We start from the raw sequence: 22,843 nt of genomic DNA, 5'->3' as shown, positions 1-22,843 counted from the left end.
CTTATTGAAACTTCAAGCTGATAAAAGGGCAGATAAAAGGAGTTAGACAATCACTGTGAACAATTTGATATTGAAGAATTGAGAATAAACTGAAGGACTTAGGGGGAAAATAGTTATAATCACTGCATTGCATGCCAATCAGGTACAAATGGAAAAGAAAAATACACATTGGATTGCGAAGGAGGAAGAAAGGAAAAACAATTTCAAAATGTTCATCAACAATTCATTTTCCAGGTAAAAGATGGATTGCCAGTCATATGCATTTATCTCACCATTAAAAGGTTACATGTTAATAGTAATTTAACTCTGTGGGGAGTTTAGTGGCAATAATATGTAAACATATAACTGCCAGTCACTGGGTCAGGTGATCTGGCTCATGTAATTCACTAATTTTGGTTCACCCTCCTTCTTAGTCCTTAGAAGGGTACAGGAAAAAGTCTTTTTTTTTCAAAATCATCACTGAGACATTTCAAATACAAAGGGGAGAGCACAGGCAGCTGCCATCTTGCCCTCTGTGTACATCCCTGGTGTTTGAAGGAGCCTTCTAATTAGACCCACTTCCCCACTCTTTCCCCACAGTCCTTCAATTTTTCATTTTTAGGTATCTCTGCAATTCCCTTTCATAAGTTATTAATAAGTCAACTTCCACTGCCATTCCAAGCCATGCAGGACTTGTATTAACATCATGAGTGTTAAAAAAGTCTCCCTCATCACTGGTTCTTTCGCTACCTACCTTAAATCTGTGTCTAGAGGTTACTGATCTTTCCAGGAATTAAATCTTTACTTACTATAGCAAAACCTCTGAACATTTTGAATACATCTATCAAATCTCTCCTTGTCCTTCTTTGTCATAGACAGAACAAAAGCAGTTGGTCTAGTCTCTCCACATAATTGAAGAGTTTCATCCTGGTTGCATTCTAGTAAATCCCCTCAGCACTCTAAGACCTTGTACATTTCCTAAAATTGGATACCCGGAATTGACCACAAAAGTCCAGCTAAGGCTATAGTACAACTTCTTTGCTTCTCTCCCATTACTTATAAACTCAGGAATCCCATCTGCCTTCTTAAACAGCCTTCTCAAATTGTTCAGCCATCAAAGACTTTTGTACATATACCTTTAGATGTCTTTTTTTTGCATACCCTTTAAAATAACGCTATTTATATTACTTTTAATTCATCCTAACAAAATCAATTATTATCTCTGTTAAATTTCATTCAGTTATCTGCTCATTTCACTGGCTTTGCTATGATATATATTAGCTTCCCCTCAATGTTTCAAACATTTTCAAGTGTACCAAACATTTTCAAGCACAGTAATCATTTCCAAAATATGTCATGTGAATCACCAGAAAATGCTATCTGTGTATGGAAGAAAAACATGTTTGGCCCAGAATAATGAATACAATGGTGATGTCAACACGGTTAACAAAATACACTCTTACTTTATGAAAAATTACAAATGAACCCTTGTCATTTTATCATTCAAAGTGTACAGTAATGGATATTTCACATATTTTACTGTTACTTCAGTACCCAGTTACTACCAAAAGTAACAGTGTCATTAGTTTATTGTAGTCTTATTTCACTTTTAGTGTTCAGTTCTCAACAAAAAATTGCAACCATTAATTGCAATGGTCTGAATTCAAATCAGTTCTGGAAAATAATTTTGCTTTTATTCTGAGGATTGGCATTGTCAGTTAGTTCTGTATATTGTCAATATTTCTGGAGCTGGTATGAATAAATCTGTGCCTATGCAGAGAAAAACGCCTAATGTAAATCTCCAGGAGAGATATGTTTTATAGTTAAGCTTGATATTTATGAAACCCACTTTATTTTCAATGTGTGAAAACAGTTTCATCTGTCAATGGCACTTATGCACTTCAACTGGATAAGAACTGATCGGAGTCCAGCTAATTTATCTTCAACCATCCTGGTAGTCAGATGATAAAAGAAATGTTGAATAATTGCAATGATCTCTCTCTTTGGATAAGACTACAACAAACCCAGACGTATTGCATGAAAAACATCAAGAGCAGCTTTAGGATCTTTTGGTTTAAATTATCCACTTTTCTTAAGTATGTCGCACTACATTGCAGCTCATTTTATGTATATATATTAGATTAAAATATTTTTTTTGTTAAGAAAGAGAATTACCTAATTTCCATTTGAATTAATCAATTTTAACTCCTTCCACAGTCTTCCTTGGGAGACAGCTTCATAAACTGACCACTCGCTGAAATATTTTGACATTTTTAGGTTTAATTCCTTTACAATCTCAAGCAGCATTCTCCTGCTGTACCATCATCAATGTAGTGATATAACTTGGTTATTTTATTTAGTTCTTCTAGAATCTGAAAAAAACAGCTGTCACATCACCTCTCAACCTTCTTGCTTATAGAAAGAACATGCCTAACATACAAATTGCTTCTCATAATCCAATCATCCCTGCCCTTTAGTCTTTTCTGGTTGCTCCCCAACTGTACCTCTTCAATTGCTGCAATCTCCTTTTCATACTATAGTTTTTACTATAAGTGTGGTCACATCAATAATTTATAAAATTTTATTACATTATTTTTGGCCTATATTCATCCTATAATAACGCCAATACTTAATTTGCTTTACTCATTGTCAGAGCAAATGTAATAATACCTTCAATTTAGTACTACTCTGGACTTCCAGTTCTCTTCACGTCCATGTAGATTAATTTATTTCCATTGAAACAATTGACCCATCTTGGATTTCTTTAATCTCCAAATGAAGCACTTCTTATTTTATTTATATTGAATTTTACATGTCATTTATGGGTCTAATTTCCAAGTATATTTCTGCAACCATAATCAAAGTTATATCAAGCAAGAATAAGTTCTTCAGGCTGATGGCTCTTTCTCTAGAAGACCAAGAGGTTATCTTATCGAACTCTTTAAAACTCTGTAAGGGTTTGACAAGATGGTTGAAGAATACATGGTTACACTTGGTAAATTGTATGTTAGCCTTTATTATGAGAAGATTTCAATACAGGAATAAGGAAGTCCTATTGCAATTGTATAGGGCCTCAGTGAGACTACACCTAAAGTACTGAGTAGTTTTGGTCCTTACATAAGAAAAAATGTACTTCCCATGTAGGGAATGCACTGAAGATTCACTAAACTGGTTCCTGGGATTGCTGTACGAGGAGAAATTTAGTGGAGTAAGCCTGTACTTCCACAAGTTTAGAAGAATGAGAGGAAATCTCATTAATACATACAAAGTACTTCAAGAGCTTGATAGGCTAGATGCAGGGAAGATGTTTCCCATGGCTTAGGAGGCTAGAATCAGAAGGCACAGTTTAAGAATAGGGGTAGGACATTTAGGACTGAGGAGAGGAGAATTTTGTTTTCACTCAGAGGGTAGTGGTGAACCTTTGAAATTCTCTACCCTGGAGCACTGAAGGGTCAGTCATTTGTTCATTCAAAACACAGATTTCTGGACATTAAGGGGATCAAAGGTTATGGGGATAATTCTGGAAAATGACACTGAGGTTTAAAATAAAAGTCATGATCTTAATGAATGGCAGAGCAGGGTCAAAGGGCTGGTTGGCCTAATCATGCTCCTATTTGTTGCAGGTAAGACTACAACTAGGGGCCATCATTACAAGCTAACCATTAAACAATATTAAACTGAATAAGAAAGGTCTTATCTTAGAACCAAAGAAGTAGTTTTAGAGTTGAACTCACTCTAGAACAGAGAGTAGTTGTTGTGAATAGTACAGATGCACTTTTGAGGGAACCTGGATAAGCAAATGTGGGATAAAGAGCACAGGAGGGCATGTTGATTAGTGTAACAGGGTGAAAGAAGGCATGAGTGCAATATAAACAAACATGTGGGATGACATCAAGTTCAGGAGCTTGACAACATGAATGGAAACGTCAAGGTTACCAGGAATGCAAACCATTATTCTGAGCAATGTCAAGGAGGAAACAAATCATATGCATTGAGAATTGGAAGAGCAGGAATGAGATACAGTGAGGATGGGAAGAATGGAGATAAGCTTGAGAAGTGGGCATCTTGAAAGCAGGTTAGCAACTGGGGATCAGACAGCATGCTTTACTGTCTTAAAAACGTGATCGTCCCCAGGAGTGACACAAACTGGAAGTTTAGCTGGAGAAAATCAGCACAACAGAAACAAAGAGTGCCAGGGTGTACAAAGATTTCTTCAAATCCTGATTTCCAAACTAAATAAATAAAACAATGCCTCAGCAAGTGCAAGAAACAAACACCTGAAAGACACAGAAAAATAAAAACTACTATTTCGTTCTTTTCATGCAACCAAGTGCCCTTAAATCCCAAGATAGCCACACTCTGGGAAGTGCAAAGAAGTGTTGGTTTTGGTTATTCAGTACACATAGTATGAGTATGAACTGATAACTTGCCTGGGATGCTCAAGTTTTGTATGGAAGCTGATAAGCATACCATTCCACCACTCACTACCCAATACATTACTCCAACATGGTTTGTCTACTGGTGCATCCCATGGAACCAACAGCTTAAACCTAGATAGCAATAATTTTTCCCCAGGTGAGTAGCTGAGTGTTCATAATGAACCACATCACCAGCTTTCACTCCCCACACCCCAACAACCTTGCTAAAGCAGGTGCATTTCATTAACCTCTACATTATCTTATTAAATGAGGGAGATAGAAAGAGGCAAATTCATCCTGAGAAATTGTGATATACAACTACTTCCTGCTCATAGGGGATTCCTCCCAGCCAGCTAGGAATGTCTTTGGATAAAATACCTTTTTAATTGTAAACTGTGAAGTGACTTTTGAATTCCCTTTTTTGCCCTTCCTCAAAACTAATTCACCTAATCAAAATATTATACAGCACAGAAACAGGCCCTTCAACCCAACTCATCCATACCAACTAAGGTGCCTACCTGAGCTAGTCCCATTTGCCTGTGTTTGGCCCATACCCCTATAAACCATTCCTATCCAAGTACCTGTCCACATGTCTTTTAAGTGTTGTAATTGTACCCACCTCTACCACTTCCTCTGCCAGCTCCTTCCATATTCTCATCCTCTAGGTGAAAAACTTCAGATCCCCTTTAAATCTTTCCCCCCTCACCTTAAACTTATGCCCTCTATGTTTTGACTCCCCTACCCTGGAGAAAAGACCGTGACAAACCACCTTATCTATGCCCCTCATGACTTTATCAACCGCTATGAGGTTAGCCCTCCGCTCCAGGGAGCAGAACAGAACCGACTGATGATCTGGAGAAGGCCAACGCTGCCTGGTGCGGGTAACAGACTGTGTTATATTATTAGTATAACCATTGTACAATTCTGCAAAATATGAGAAACAAATACCGTATCTAACGCTGGAAGGAAAGTGTTTGCAATGATATAGGCAGGGCCCTGAAGCTGCATCGGTTTCCCCCACCCCACAGAGACCGGGTCGGACCGGGATCATTGTCCCGTGGACCGACGCCCTGCTCGCCGCACCCCGGCCAGCTGACGACACAGCGGCGGCGGCGGCCCGGGTCAGCGCCGTGCACACGCGCACACACACCGCGAAGCCACGTCCTGACCCCGGGCTTGCCCACGACATGGCTCACGGCCGGGGTGGAGGGAGTAAAGAAGCGGTGCCGACCAGCGGCTTTGCTCCGAGCTGATCGTCACTACCCGACTGACCTGAGGCCCCCAACGCGCTCCCGTCACCGCTCCGACTCGCACAAGATGGAGCCGCCCGCTCGACGCGCCACTTCCGCCCAGCTGACGGCGAGTCTGCGCAGTTCAGAGCAAGAGCTGCTCGGGCACTGAAGGTGGCACAGGACGGGCAAAGGCAAGTGGCCATACAGATCAAACTCATAACAAAGAGACCACAAACAAAGACTTACAAAGATAGGCATCTGAATAGAGACAAAAGAAGTACAAAATCCTTGAATGCCCACAGGAAACAAAGCTATCGGATATTTTCGTTAGCTTTCACTTAATTCGTTTCCTGGGATCTGGATGGTGCTACTGGCATTTATTGTCTATCCTCAACTGGCCTTGGGAAGATAATGGTGAACTGCCACCTTGACCTGCTGCAGTCCTTCTGGTGAAGGCACTCCCACGGTGCACTTTGGGGCTCAAGTTCTAGGATTTAGACTCCATGACCATGAAGATGTAGTGACCGATGTTAGAATAGTGATCATGTTTCCGGGTGCCTGCAGCCCATCTTGATGGTAGAGGTTGCAGGATTTTCGGGGTGTTGTCAGAATAGTCTTGGCAACTACCATCAGGGAGCCTGAAGACCCACACTCAATGTTTCAGAAACAGCTTCTTTACCCCCCACCATCAGATTTCTGAATGGTCCATGAAATTTACCTCGATATTCCTCCTTTGTACTACTTATTTATTTTTGTAACTTGAGTAATTTTTTTGTCTTTATGTCTTGCACTGTACTGCTGCTACAAAACAACAAATTTAATGACATATGTATGTCAGCGATAATAAACCTGATTCTGAAATAACTGCAGTGCATTTTGTACATGGTACACACAGCAGCAACTTTGTAGCAGGTCATGAAGGAGATGTATGTTGATGGGGTACCAGTCAGGTGGGGTGCCTTGTCCTGGATGGCATCAAGCTTTATTTAAACTTATTTATACAGCACGGTAACAGGCCCTTCCAGCCCAATGAGCCCACGTTGCCCAATTACACCCATGTTAACCTACTAACCCATATGTCTTTGGAATGTGGGAGGAAACCGGAGCACCTGGAGCAAACCCACACAGTCACAGGGAAAACATACAAAATCCTTACAGGCAATTGAACCCCGACTGATGGCACTGTATTTATTAGTGGCACTGATGCCACTATTTTAAAGTCCATTACAAGAATGATATTTAATGGATTCTAGAGTTGGGTGCACAGAGGAAGGCAGAAAATGGACTGTAGACAGATCAAAAGTAGCTTAGAATTACTCTCTCATTCACTCTCTCTCATTCACTCTCTCATAAACATGATATATTAAAAATACATGGTATTAAAACTATATAAAAAGATGTGTTTTAATGAAGAACCTAAAATGTTAGGCAGCATTTCTTACTGTGGTTTTCATTCATACAGTATGCCCCTGAACTTCCTACACATTGTTGCGACCCAGAGAGCAATCAGTCAAATGCATAATCCTACATGGGGTTACAGCGATAATCATTGTCCACAAACTGATATTATAAATGGCAATTGTTGCACTGCATAACATTAATATTGCACAGCACAACAGAGGGACCATGGTCATTTTTTATTTAGTGCTGGAAGTGGATTAATGACTTGTCAGATCAGGAAAGGTCAACACCTTCCTCCTTATAGCTATATTACTCTATCCCACTCAATCTGTTATCTTAAATCAAGTTAACATTGGTTTTAAATGTTATTTGTATGAAACATTATGCCTCTCATTATCAATATAAACAGATGTTCTTTATCCATTCATTTGACACACTCATACATAGTTTGTTTCCTTTCTTGCAGGAGAGTTCAGAATGCAGGAAGTGGCAGAGAGGGTAGCCCTGGAAAAACTAGTCAGGCAGAATATATGGAATAGATCAGTAACAGGAAAATGTGGACCTCAAAGCTATGCAATACCAGAATTCTATCTCATCAAGCTGCAGTGGGGAAACAAAACTCAGTGTAACTTTGACGTCAGGAACTAATGAAAAATAATCGTATGCATGATGTTAACCTTAATTCTTCCTTTTACAGTTCTAACTGATGCTTTTAATTTCCTACAGGACTTGCAGCAGTGCTAGCTCAAGTCCTGATGGAAATTCTTCCTCTTCTTCAAAGAAGGTCACTTTTTGGTGGCACAAAGTCACCGGACTCATGCTTAATGTACACGAGCTCAGAAGTTCATTGGGTCCAATAGGAAAGATAGTTGGGTTTTCACCTGGAGACTCACATATCTCAAGTAACTAAGAACAAATAATGGAGACAGAGACAATAGATTCGTAGAGTTATACAGCAGGAAAACAGCTTCTTCGGCCCAGCTTGTCTCTGCCAACCATGCTGCCTAACTAAGCTACTCTCATTTTGCCTGCATTTGGCCCATATACCTCTACACCTTCCCTATCCATGTACAAAATATCTTTTAAATGTCGTAATTGTACCCACTTCTACTACTTTCTCAGGCAGCTCATTCTATACACACACCATCCTCTGTATGAAAAAGTTGCCCCTCAGGTCCCTTCTAAATCTTTCCCCTCTCACTTTAAACCTATGCCCTCTAGTTTTGGACTCCCCTACTCTGAGGAAGAGACTGTGGCTATTCACCTTGTCTATGCCCCTCATGATTTTGTAAACCTCTATAAGATTAACCCTCAGTCTCCTATGCTCCAGGGAAAAAAGTCATTGCCTATCCAGTCTCTCCTTATAACTCAAACCCTCCAGTTCTGGTAACATCATTGTATATCTTTTTTTGCACTTTCCAGATTAATGACATTCTTCCTAGAGCAAGGCCACCAGAACTGTACGCAGTACTCAAAATGTGACTTTACCATCGGCTTATACAGCTGTAAAATGATGTCCCAACTTGTGTCCTCAATATCCTTACCAATGAAGGCAAGTGTGTCAAATGTCTTCTTCACCAGCCCGTCTACCTGTGTTGCTACTTTCAAGGAACTATGTACCTGCACTGCTAGGTGTTCTACAACACTCCCCAGGGCCCTACCACTTATTGTGCAAGTCCTGCCCTGGCTTGTCTTACCAAAGTGCAACACCTCATATTTATCGAAATTAAACTCCATCTGCCATCCCTCAGCCCATTGGCCCAGTTGATCAAGATCCTCTCATTGTCTTAAGTAACATTTTTCACTGTCCACTATACCACCAATTTTAGTATCATCCACAGACTTACTAACCATGCTACCTACATTCTCATCCACATCGTTAACATAAACAATGAACAACAGTGGACCCAGCACTGATCCCTGTGGCACACATTACAATACAGGAAGTCTATTCTGGAAGGCTCAGGAGACTCTAGACCCTGCTCTGTTGCACTTGAAAATGTTGCACTCTAAGTTCTGGAACAGCAGCAAAGGATGAGTTGCTGTTAAGTGTCATAGCTGCTCCATGCGGGTTTATGGGAAATGGAAGGGATTCACTTCTAACATGAATGGCATGGCATTGCAAGGTTTTGCAATGATGTCTTCATTTGTGGAGAGAATGGCCACCTACATGGAGCATCTTTAGCCTGGTGGTGGCTTATTCAGCTTTATTTTCTGTGTTGTCAAATGGCTTTGGTCAAATTTGTTCAGTTCCTCAGGGCTGTCATTAACCATACTAGAGAGGATGTTCCTTGCCTCTGGAGTTGTGAGTGGTCAGGGTGGTTGGACGGTCACAGATTGAAAGCAGTGTACCAGCTAACGGGAGTTCATATGAACATCTGCAAAAATATCTTCTTGTGGCAGCAGACTTGCTGCATGTTGACAAATGTATAATTTTTTCCTGTTAATGCCTTGGTATCCACATGCATGCAGCTGATATAAAAATGGAAAATATGAAAAATACTCAGCAGGTCAGATAGCCTCTGGAAAGAGAAGCAGTTAATGTTTCTGGTCCAGGACCCTCCATCAGAACTGGGAAAGAGATAAAACAAGTTCTCTGTTTCCCAGTTCTGACAAAGGGTCCCCATCTGAAATGTTAACTCTTGCTCTTTCCACAGGTGCTGCCGTACTTGGGGTGTTTACAGCATTTTTTGTTATTATTTTGGATTTGCATCATCTGCAATTTTTTGATTTTCATTTTGCATGCAACTGATTCTGTCTTGCACCAATAGAAAACCCTGCATTCTGATTAGTTTCATCACAAACAAATGTGATTAACCATCTTGAAAAACATGATACCAATCCTGCATATTTGCATAAGATCATTTGCAAAATCCTGCATATGTCTCTAACAGAGCACCAGATGGATCGTGCAGTGAAGTACTTGATGCTTGTAGTGCATCAAAATGGCAGAAAATCTTATTGCCTGCTACAAATGACTGCCACCTGACGTGGGACAATGAGCCTTCTCAGATATGGGTGTTCAGACATCTCAAAGAAACTCTGCCTGTGCCTTTACATCCTGTGTCACAGTTATGGCCTGCTGTGAAGTGGATTCTTGGTGATCACAGTTCTCTGCTGTGCAGCTGTATAATTGTGTGGAGCAGACTGCTATTATTCCTGAGGCTCTTGTTTTTGGTCACTGTGATGTATATAAGTATGAATGTACCAATTAAGAACTGTACATCATGTGGATGACCTTTTACACACTGCCAGCAAAAAACAAACTGCTGGAAGAACTCAGCGGGTCAGGCAGCATCTGTGGAAGGAAACGGACAGTCGATGTTTTAGGTCGAGACCCTTCATCTGGCCTGAAGATATGACACTGTGAAATGCATCTTTTACGTAGAGTGTTCTGGGGGCAGCCCGCAAGTGTTGCCACACTTCCGGCGCCAACATAGCATGCCCACAACTTCCCAACCCATACGTCTTTGGAATCTGGGAGGAAACCGGAGCACCCGGAGGAAACCCACGCAGACACAGGGAGAACGTACAAACTCCTTACAGACAGTGGCCGGATTTGAACCCAGGTCACTGGCGCTGTAAATCGTTATGCTAACTGCTACACTACCATGCCTGTATAAAGAGATGAGAGGAAGGAGTGGAGCGAAAGCTGACAAGCGATATGTGAATCCAGTTGAGAAGTGATGATAGGCAGATGGAGGAGGGAAGAGTGAAAATAACGATAGAGGCTGGAGGCTCTCCATAGATTTCCTTCTACTGATGCTGCCTGACCCACTGAGTTTCTCCAGCAGTTTGTTTTTTGCTCTAGATTCCAGCATCTGCATCCTCTTGTGTCTCCATTTTATACACTGCAGTTATTTGAGGGTGTACTGCCTTGAATAAAGCAGGTCCTGGTGATAGCTCTACCTCTGCTATTTCCCTTTGCAACAACAACACTAAAAAGCCTGCAGATATCATGTTGGGATCTTGCTTGTTCAGGAAGTAGCTGAACATGATCAAAGGTTTTAAAAAAAAGAACAGAATCTCTAAGTAGGCTGGTGACAATGGCAGGCTTTGGATAAGATGTATACATTGGTAAGCTTGAGAGATACAAACAAACTCAACCGTTTGTTGTGTGTGTGGAATCAGTGAAAGTATTCCCGAGGGAGAATGATATTGTGGAATTATAGTAAATTTACAACATAGCTGAAGACCAATTGGGCTCTCATGGCGCAGCTAATTGAATAACCTTCCAGCATTAATGCCATGGTCCTGCGAGTTATGGCTCTTCAAGTACACCTCCAAGTACTGTTCAAGCTTGAATAGGGTTACTGCCCCGACCACCCTTTTAGACTAAGAACTCTCCCATGATGCTCTGACAGAAAAAAAATTTTCATCCCCCTACTAATCCTTCTGCCAATCACTTTGTCCCATGTTTTTGACCCCTCTGCTGAGGGAAATGTGTCCTTCCAATTTACTGCACAGGCCCCTCCTAATTCTGTACAGCTCAATTAAACGACCAAAGAAAATGACCTTCGTTTATACAATCTTTCTTCAAAGCTACAGTTTTCCAATCCCATCAACGTTCTCATTAATCTCCTTTGCACTTTCTCCAGTGCAATTACTTCTTTCCCATAATGTGATGACTAGAACTAGGTGAGGTAGTCAACCTGTGGCCTACCTAATCGTCAACCTCTGTGCTCTTTTATTCTGTGCTTTGGTTAATAAAGGAAAACAAGCCATGCACATTTCTACCCAGCTTATTGATCTGTCTCGCTCCCGTCAAGGATCTGTAGATATACAGTATGATCTATTCCATTCAATATTTTCCCTTGCCTTGTTTCATCTTCATAAATGACTATTATTAGGGTCCTGGAGAAGAAACAAACCAAAGGAATACTCTTACAAATATCACTACATTTAAAAAGCTGGTAATATTATTGCGAGTGGGAGGACCAGAGAAAAGTTACTAGCACCACAGACTGGAGACTAGGTTTTAATTGAAGACATAGTGAAAGCCTTGGGTTTGTTTTAATCCATAGCCATCAAAGATTTTCAAGAGCTACATATTTGGCAGAGGCAACCACGCACCAGAGGAAGCAGTTGGTCAACACATCGTCAGGCTGGAAACACTGGCAGAAAAGCGCAATTTCCATACTTATCTTTTGCAAACCTGAGCAAAGTGATGAGGACATATATTTAAAGCCATCTGCTTGATTTATAAAAGCAACAATGCACATTGATATTGCAGCAATTTGGTCCAGCACTATTACAGAAGGAATTTAGTCAGAACATAAATGTGTGGAGAAAAATGGTGTTGGGCACAGAACACAGTGGTTCCTTTCTCCACATGTGGGAGGTAAACTGATGTATCCTGTGTTTTAAAAGCATTGGCAGCGAGGAAATTCAAGAGCCATTCATACCACGATCCACAGGCCCTGCCAAAAACAGATCACTGGTCAGGTGATCTTAGGAAGCACCAAGATGTCTCCTGTTTGCAGCCAATGGCAGATTATAGACATAGTTATAGGCTGCAGGTCCAATAAAATAGTCATGGGATCAGATTGAAGTGAATATAGGCAACTGTCTCAAGCACAGGTGTGGTGAAAAAGGTGTGAGTAGTGTTACAGTGGGACCATTGCAGAAGGAATTTGCTAACTGTCTGTATGACAACGAACATGAAGCTTGGAATAAACAGGGAGATAAGCAACTATATGTGAGACTTCCCTAGGAGAAAGAATACAGATATTGTGAACAAAGAAGATTGAAAGAAAGTTGTGCAATATGGAGCCAAGGTCTGTGGTGAAGCTGCATGACTGTGAACAGGAATTTGATATCTCTAGAAGTGGGTAATATTAACAAAGAATATGCCTTCAGAATTATGAAGAGAATGTGGAGTGCATTCTTCAAAGTCATGGGTTCTTAGCACCAGCTATTTGGGTCAACAAGAAAAGACAAATATAGGTGTCCTGGAGAAAATGTTCAGTGTCTACAAGACTCATGTTGTGTACAGACTTGGTGAATAGCCTGAATCAGGCTAAGACCGAATTGGAAACCTCATGTGCAGACTGCATTGTGACTTGGAGGCAGTTCAAAAATAGTGATATTAGCTCAGCTTGTTTTTTTTTCTCTTTGGAAGTGCTGCCACATCCTCCTGCTCTGCCTTTCACAACTCCCACATTCTTTTGTCTATGTTCTCATGTCTGTATTCTTACTCTCCAGCTGCTTCCATTCACTCATTGACCAGATAACCTTGTTTACAGCTTATCCCCATAGTCACCCCTGTTTTAACAACCCTCCTCGCCCCCACTGAACCTCCCTGCAATTTTACAAGCTTCTTTTGCCTCCTTTTCAGTTCTGACAAAGAGTCTCCAACCTGAAATGTGACTGTTTCTCTTCCCACAGGTATGGCTTGACAGACTGAGTATTTTAAGCATTTTCTGCTTTTGAATTAGGTGCTGCTAATGGGATGACGATGGAAGTGAGTTGAGAAAAAGAATTGCCATTGAGAGCCTGCACATCAGTCTATTAATCATAATGTAAACCAGATCAATAATCCAGGAAGGTTCCCAGAAATTGGGACAATTTGGGAAAGTAGGGGTGACAGAAGATCAGAAATTGATACTCCAAGCTTATCTGGGCTTCATCCCACAGGAGTCTCTAAAATTCACCATGTAACTGCTGCTTCTGGCATTCACACTGCAGCCTGTACTGAACAGGGTGTGCTCAACCACTCTACTGTTTGCTGATGTCCAGACATGATGGAACATGAGGTAAGGGCTGAGCTGAGTGAATGTCAGAGAGATATGCTGGACTGATGAGTGGCAAGACAGAATATCAGCCATATAGTTCCCATGCAGCTCTCTGAAAAAGTTATCAGGTTTCATTGCCATGTACGTTTTTAATTTTAATTTTTCAATTATTTATCTAATTTTTTTTAAAGCCTTTATCGATTCAGTTTCTTCCACCGGTTTTTGACATGTGGCATAATATTGTTATAAATCCCTTGTTAAAAAAATTCCTGAACTACCCTTTTTATTTTGGTTATAATCTTAAATTTGTGCTCTTTTGTAGCAAACTCGATCAGTTGAATTGGTTATTCCTTATGTAACTTTTCATAATTTGTAAACCTCTGGTATGTCTTCAACTTTTTCTATTCTGACGAAAGAGCCTTAGCCTTAATTTTTTTTAATAATTAAAACCTCTCATCTTTTACTGAGTCCTTTCAGAAATTTCTTTATAGCTTTTATATCCTTCTTAAGGTGGCCCATTTTGAACAAAAACTATTAACAACACTTAATTATTTAATACATATAGCATTATTCTTTGCTGTTGTACGAATGGAGTGGATATATAGCCACAGGGTTCAGCTGAAATTTCAGATGTTCAGGTATCTTGGCATGGTGTGAACTTCTAACTCTACAGCATTACTTTTCATCAACAACACAATTAGTATGTTTTCAGTCAGCCCAGATGGTGGACCTTGGCGAAATTTGATCCTGGTGGAGTCTGGTCATTGACCCCCAATGGCCAAACCTTGGGTTTGTTTGTATTGGGTGATGAAGTGGTATGGGGGGAAATTCTGCTGGTCGCAGCTTGAAGCCGGGGAGAACCAGTAAAGCTCTTCCTTTGCGTTAAGTAGTGCCAGAAAGGGACTTGCCTCCTCCACTAAGCACTTCTTGCCTCCTATCTCCTGTCCTGGCAAAACTGAAAGCCCACCATAAAACCAATAAAGCAGTTTAAATTATTGGCTTCTGGCCTCATTAAAATATTTAAATCTCCAACAGTCTTCATTAAATACTTAAGTGGGTAGGTTAGAATCACATCTCAAATTTTTTTTTTTACAGATTTTAACATGATTCTTGAAGCAAATTTACTCATTTTTGGCTGCTATAATTAAGCCCAATGCCACTATTTATAACAGAGAAACCCAAATGCTTTTTTAAAATTCATTTTTGAATGTATCCTATCACTTTTAATGATTTGTTTATTTGAAAGCCAAATCCAAATGATAGAAGCTCCAGCAATACTTCAGTTTCTCATTACCCTACTGAAATGAGAGTCTGGATTTTGTCCTCCGGTTTTAATGGGGCTCAGGCTTCTGATAAGTTATATCACTGAACCAAATCCAAAATTCACATCTTCATGACTGAAGAGAGCTTATTATCTTGTCAGCTGTTTTTAATCATTAAAACCTCACTGGCAGCAGGAAGCTAGTGAGTAATATCCTGCGTGTGCATTTCATTATGCACACATCATGGAGCACTGCCTTTAGTAACTACGCAATAATGTCAGGAAGCAATGAAAGCATAATTCCCATTTACATTGCTTTAAAAATAGATCCAATTATATTCCCATTTATCTCCTTTTTCTACTCTGCCTCTTTTTCACAGCCTGCCCGTATATGAGATTTGCAAGGGTCTCTCTTACATTTTCTCCTTGAAGGGCAAAAAACTGCTACAAAACACTATGGGGTGGGGGGGGGGGGGAAACAACCCCACCAACCAGTCCAGTACTGAAAACTCTTTAATTGAACATGCAATTCAGAGCTGGAGGGTCCACAATTTCAGAGAAAGTTCAAATAATGATTTGAACATAAGTATAGGAGTACGCCCACAATTCCACTCTGCCATGGCTGATCTAAATCCTAACTGCAATAATCTAGCTAGGTCCCATGTCCTGCAATACCCTACCATAACAAAATTCTATCAATCTAGAATAAGTTTCTGGGGGAGAGAATTTCCGATTTCCACTACCCTTTTAATGAGGAAGGAATTCCTGACATCTCTCTTTTGTCCTGGACATTCTCTCCAGAGGAAATAGGTTTTCTTGATCCATCCAGAGAGCTGTGAGGTTGAGTCATTAAGTATATTTAACCTGAGACAGATAGCTTTTTGGTGCTGCTTAGCCCCCTCCTATTCCTCCTTGAGAGATTCCTCCTCACTAAGTTGGTTGTGATAAAGTAATGGCAATATACTTCCAAGTAAGGATAATGTTAGACTTGAGTACTTAAGGTATTGTGTTCCCATATGTTTGTTGTCCCTTCCTTTCTCAGTGTTAGAGGCCACAAGTTCTTGTAGTTTATTTTGCAGATAAAATACACTGGGGGTGGAAGGAGTGAATTTTGAATTTAGAGCCTGCTTTGTCCTGGATGTGAAAAGTTTCTTGAGCATTGATGGAGCTACATTCACTGAGGCAAATAGAGGCCTTCAACTCCTTATGTGTAATGGTGGAAAGGCTTTTTAGAGGCAGGTGTTGAGTCTATTCCCACAGAATACCCAGCCTCTGACAACTTTTCTCACAAATGGTACTTAATATCTGGAAACCACTGCTTGCTGGAGTTGTGAAAACCAAAAAAAAGTCCTTCAAAAGGGACCAGGATAGGCACTTGTGAGAGAATAATTTGCAGACCCAAGAGGATGGAATGGGAAGAATGAAGGAATGGTACTGATGAGATTGCTGTAGTAAGAGCTGGTGTAGACCCAGTGGATCAAATGACTTCTACCAATTCCAATTCCAATCCAATTGCAAGATCTGCTTGCACAGCTGCATGATTTTGTATTTGGTCCAATTAAGTTTGTTGTCAATGGTAACCCATCAAAGTGTATATGGTTGGAATTCAATGAAAGTAAAGCCACTGAATGCCAATGAGAAGTGATTGGGCTCTCTCTTGTTCAGTATGGTCATTGTGTAGAATAATTTTTTCCAGCTGTTGTTAGCCAGCAATGGATTTCTCATTATCTGAGCTTTGGAGATGCCATTCAGACTCTTGGGGTCTCTTGCTCTTCCCCTTTCCCCTTTTCTTCTTGCTGCACAGCCATGACAAGGACAGCGTCCATATCATCGACAGGTTGCGGCTACCAGTAAGCAGAATTATAGAGATATACAGCACAGAAACAGGCCATTCGGCTTACCAAGACAATGGCGATTATCAATCAACCATTTACATGAATCCTATATTAATCCCATTTTTTTCTCTTCACATTCTCATTAACTCCTTCAGATTCTACCACTCATCTACACACACGGGGCAATTTACAGTGGAAAATTAACCTATCAATATGCATATCTTTGGGATGTGGGAAGAAACTGGAGAATGCAGACAAAACCCACAAGGTCACAGGGAGAACTTGCACACTCCACATAGTTAGCACCTGAGGTCAGGATTGGACCTGGGTCGCCGAAGCTATGAAGCAGCAGGTCTACAAGCTGCAGCACTGTGCTGCCCTAAATTAGACGCACTGTCTGCAATACACTTCCAGACCTATCCAGGTAACGAATATGTTGGCTCATCATACATATGGTATTCTCCAATATATTCCTCGTGGCTACATGTCTCTCAATGTAAAACTGCTCTGCTCTGCTTCTTGAAGCCCTGAATAGAGTTAGTAACAAGATGTAAGCAAGGCAGCCTTCATCTCCCCAGTAGTCATTTATTGTCTAGCATGATGGCTAGATTTTGGTGGACATTGTCGACTGCCCAACATAAAGAAATTGTGCAAGCTCCCTGAATATCTTTGTTAGAATCTTCTCAGCATGATTGCACACAAGTTGGTGATTTAGCCTGTGAAACCCCTTGCAGATCTGGTATGAAGTTGTGTTGTTTGGTGAAGTCTTGAAAGGAATATGGGAGCAATAAATCACCTTTTGCCTGGTCTGTTTCTGTAATAGTCCAACTCATGGTAGACCTTAGTTTCTTTATTTGTGACTCCTTCCAGACTAGAGCTGTACACATCAGTAATATTTCCAATCTGCTGTCTGCACTGCAGCAATTCATCGCCAGCTTAATAACAATGAGGCCCGTGTTCCAGTTTAGGATGCATATCACATTTGGGAACTTTTTGGCTGAGATGATCCTAAGAACCTTAAAGCCCCAAGCTCTAATTGGCACATGTGCGGTCTCCAGTTTCAAGTATGCAGGCACAAATTTGGGGCACATTAGCTGAAAGGCCCAAATTCCAGTGTGCACACAAAAGTCCAAGTTTGGGTAACCCACAACTTGTGACAACATCATTGGAGACCCAGCAATTTTCTGGAATAAGAAAATAGAACATAAGAAATATAAGGAGCACAACCCTTCAAGCCTCCTCTGCTTATCAATAAGATTATTGCTGATTACCCAAGACTTGGAGTTAAACGAAGAGGGTTACTGGTATGTTTACCATTCATTTGCAAGTTAGGTCATTTTGCGTACACCCAAAATGTGGTGTCTGTAAATTCAAGGCCAATATACATCATATTGTAGCTGCTGTATCATTTGTAGCATGCATAGTGGTAATTTATTGTTATTCAACTGTGCTCTCCACTTCTCTGACAAGAAACTCCATCTCAAAATTGTAATGAATGAAGGAGAATTTGACTGTGCCTTGAGAGAAAGAATTTACACTGCAAGGCTGTTCAATTCACCCCGCCAAATTTTAAGACATTTTTCAGGAGCCTAATTGATTATATTACAATTAATATAATACTCAGGGTATGCCAATGGAAATTTAGGATATAATCTAATGCTAAGTCAAACAAGCGTGTTCTCAGTAATGGCTCTTGAAATGTATTTTTTTTGCTGCCTATTTCAAAAAAAATAGAAGGGTTTTATTATTCGACAAGAGTAACCACTGATTACACAATGCTGCCATGGTATTTGGATGCTGTTACTCAGCCTATAATTAAAGGAACTCCACTCAATTAAATCGTGATGATAAATTGCTCTCTTGAACTACTTTAATGATGATGTGGGGTTTCTCATTGTTCATAGTATTTCTATTGTTAGTGTTAGTGAAAAAGAGTTTGTAAATGATCAACAGGTTCTTCATAGGTATTACTTTCACAACAAAGATAGAACAAGGAGGTATTATAGTTGGCAATAGTTTATTGATCAAGCCTGTAGATAATACTATTCACTTTATATGTATGATTAAGAAAAACAATAACGTAATGATGACATGAAAAAGAAATGATTGGCAAGGCCCTCCTCTCAAATTAGAGACAATACAAAGTTAGCTGGAACTTGTATCTTTTTAACATTGTCTCATGTCCAATGAGCCATGTGCCATTTCCACAATCCTCTCATGGGAATGAGCAGATGCCTGACATCAAGTCAGTTCCAGCCATGTTCAATCCACTTGCCTTTGTAAACATGCCCTCATTGCTCACCAGGATGGCTGGTCCATTGGCAACTATCCATTCCTGAAAGCCCTGAGAGACAACGAGCATTAGTCAGAACTCAGATGAGTGGAAGTCGACATTGCAGTGAATGAGTTATTCTCTATTCCATTGCAGCGTTAGTTCCTATGAGTCACCAGCTGCCATTATTATCAGGTACAACATCTAGTTTCACCTTCCATCAGCCAAGTACATGAGCTGGTGCATGCAGGTAAGGCAGCAAATACATCAAGGCTTTTCTGGAGGGATTTCTGCCTAAAGAAATATGTAACAGAGAAACATGTGGCAGGACGTGAAGCTCCTGAGCAAATTATCCTCATAGTATTCTTTAGCAAATTATGGGAAGGAGATTTCCTTGGATCCATGCCTGTTCAACTATGTAAGCTTGCCAGAATTGTGATGGTACTAGAGGAACTTCCCAGCTATATTTTTATCATTAGCTAAAATTAACACCACTTCCCCCCACCGCACCCCCCCCCCCAACCTTTGTTAGTGGCATCTGATCCAATTGGGTATATGGTCCTGCCCTTCAGGCCATCTCCACATGGAACCAGAAAAAAGTTCAGCTGGTCTTCATCCCAAAACCCATTGGTTCAGACAGTTTGGACCATAGCATGCCACAGAGTTGGCTCCTTAGACGACCTCATCGAGGCAAGCAACCAGGCTCCAGAAGTGACCCCAGACCACTTCTCAAGCCTTCTGCTCTCTAAGTAAATTATAGTAGAAATTTAATTCTGGTTATTTGCTGAGTAAAAATGTCTTTCCTCTTCTCTCCTCTAATCCCTCTACAGTTGCTTTAGATCTATATCCCTGATTATTGAACACACTGCTAAGGAAAATAGGTCTTTCCTATCCACTAAGTGAAAATCATTCAGAATTCAATTATATTAACTCTCAGTCTCCTCTGTTCCAATGAAAATAACTCCAGTTTATCCAAGTGAAAACTGTAGATGCCAGAAATCTAAAGCAAAAACAGAAAATGCTAGAAATACTCAGTAGGTCAGGCCACAGTGGGAAGAGAAACAGATTCAATGTTTCAGGTCAGAGACACTTCACTCAGCTTATCAAGATATTCTCACATTTTGTAAGTCTTCTCTGTACCTTCTCAGTTGTAATTTCATCCATCCTGAGCTAAACTTGGAACTTTAGCTATAGACTAACCAATGTGTTATATAATCATTACCCCTTTACAGCTGAGAAACAAATGGCGTGATGGACCTGGCTCTGCCTGTTCTTCTCAGAGAAACGATTGCCCTCACCAATGTTTAGAATCAAAACCAGCTAGACAGACTTACAGAACTCCTGGACTATTTACCTCATCCTCTTTGTCCATTTGACAGTCATCCATTTCTTCTTAACCCTTAAGATGCAGGCTGGTTACCCCTGAATCGTGCTATCCACATAGCTCTCAGCCTTGTGGTTGCATTCCGTTGACTTTTTTTTATTGCTCCAGCTCCAAATACAAGATCTCAAGTATGAGGTGCCCACTGCAAGACTGGTTTTCCTGAGGTAAACAATCATGAGGTAACAAATTCATTACTGGAATTTGAAGCCAGGAGGTCCAAGTGTGCACTTCTCAATTCCACATTAAAGCCCCTTACCGAATGGCCATTCCTGCCTCAGTTCCAGTTCCAGGCCATTCCAGCCTCAGTTCCTAAACTTCAGTCTTCCTCAGATACCAAGCCCTGATCTCTGGGTTTCCTGAAGAAATCTTTCTCCCTCAACCAACTTCCTGGCTGGCTGCCCCATAATTTCCAACCTCATGAATCACTTAAGTATATTTTCAAAGTTGATAAATATTTTTATAGTATTCAAATGACTATCAAAAAGAAGCTTTTTTTTAACCCAAGTGCTTACGTGATTTCTTCCTTGAATGTTCTTTCTATTAAGATCACAGCCAGAAGCCACACATTTCCACCTGCAGTCAAGATCCTTGGGTTATTGATTTGTTAATGAGTGGGGTAACTGCAGTGATGAGAGGACCATCAAACAGCAAAAGCAAAGCACAGCTGCCAGGATTGCGGTACATTCAATACACCTGCAGAATTCATGAGACATTAAAAAATGTCAATGTGTGCTGCTACTGTTCATTACTTTACATAGAACTCTTGAGATTTGTTCAGCACAGAAAAGCATAGTAAAATACGAAATCATATAAAAAGTCTTGAGCTAGTATTTTCAATTTTATATTGGTATTTTCCAAAATTACATAATTTTCAAAGGATAAAATTACAAGAAGGTTCGTTTTACAAAAATACTTGCTAACTGGGTTGTTCTTCATAAGAGCAGACAAGTTGGGCCACATTCTATGATTCCATGATTATTTAAGAAATGATTAGGTGCAGAAACAAAGGGAGCATAGGATCGTTTTATTAGCTTTTCATAAAAGAAAATGTCCGCCCTTGTCTATAAATAGCTCGTGATTTGGCATTAATGAACAAAAGGAATGATTAATTGGCATTGGCAAATCAAAGGTGTTGTCATTTGGCGCTTTGAGTTGCAATTTAATTCCATCAACTAAAAGGGCATGATTTTTTTCTGAGAAATGTCAGCAATTCCACATAGATCAGTGGAATCCTTCTGTGCTATCAGCTTCTACGTACAAAAAAGAATCACATTGCTCTGGTAAATGTGCCCATTACCTGCAGTTGCCACACTCACCAATGCTAGACGTGGCTTTTCTTGCTGGTCTTCCGCTCTTTCAAGGCAGCAGTGAAGACACGATGGCAAATAGCTTTCTGGCTGTGTAATTCAGAAACCCCACTCCTGAAGTATCTCTGACTATGTTTCACTGAAAGGAAAGCTGGGGATGGACATAGAGGCATACATTCAAAAATGATTACAATTTAAGGAAATAAAAGAAATTAAAAACTGTTTTAAAATTTTAAGATGAGTAATACATAAACAGTTTAAAATAATTAAAATCATTAAACAAAAGAAAAATAATTAAAACAAAAAAGAAACACTGACTGTCCATTTCCCTCCACAGATGCTGCCTGACCCATTGCGTTCCTCCAGCATCTTGTTTTTTGCTCCAGATTCCAGCATCTTCAGTCTCTTGCATCTCTGAAAAAGTAACTTCCCCTGCCCTTTGCTTGCTAAAGCAGTGCCCTACAAACTCAACGGAAATCAATGGGGTTTTACATCGCCTGTATCCGGTCATCAACCAAGTGATGATTTCACAGTGTAGCACTGGGGAATTGCAGTAAAACTGGGCTCTGCTACTGGCCTCCATGGGAAGTTTCAGCAGTGAGCAAATGGATAAATTTGGCTGGTTTAATGCTGCAAATCTGGAATTTATTTCATTCTGAAGGGCTAAATGCCAAGTGTTCTGTTCAGAACCATCAACCTCAGCCAGTGTGTTTTAGCCCAATAAATAGAAATTCATTGCCAACTTTAATTATTCAGAAGTAAGAATAAATCAAGTGGGTAAATAAAAGTAAATTAATCTGTTAAATCTAATCCCATAAGAAGCAAAAGGAATTTTTGATGTTTTTTTATTGGAATTCTTTAAACAGGGTATTCTAAGCAATGACAAGATCACCTCTGTGATGTTGAGCTAAATTGCTAAACCCATGAATGAAAGCAGTTATCAGGATCTGTAGTACCTGATCTAGAATTCAGGTAAATTCTGACAACAAAGCTGTCATCAAAATCAGAATAATCAAATTA

General features: G+C 40.2%; 1 protein-coding gene across 6 annotated transcripts in view; it reads right to left on the bottom strand.

The window, feature by feature from the left end:
* Positions 1-21,974, bottom strand: part of LOC127576716 (cytoplasmic dynein 1 intermediate chain 2-like) — a 94,788-nt gene extending 72,814 nt beyond the window's left edge. For 3 of the 6 annotated variants that reach the window (XM_052027404.1, XM_052027436.1, XM_052027429.1), the window contains exon 1: positions 5,670-5,746. The gene's annotated coding sequence lies outside the window, so the exon portion shown is untranslated. Of the gene's footprint in view, positions 1-5,345; positions 5,371-5,669; positions 5,749-21,028; positions 21,210-21,832 lie in introns of those variants that run through there. The other 3 variants (XM_052027409.1, XM_052027446.1, XM_052027419.1) reach the window with 3 other exon arrangements.
* Between the last annotated feature and the right edge of the window lie 869 nt (positions 21,975-22,843).

This window comes from Pristis pectinata, chromosome 1 (genome assembly GCF_009764475.1).
Source record: "Pristis pectinata isolate sPriPec2 chromosome 1, sPriPec2.1.pri, whole genome shotgun sequence".
Lineage (NCBI taxonomy): Eukaryota > Metazoa > Chordata > Chondrichthyes > Rhinopristiformes > Pristidae > Pristis > Pristis pectinata.
This window is presented reverse-complemented; position numbering and strand designations above follow the sequence as displayed.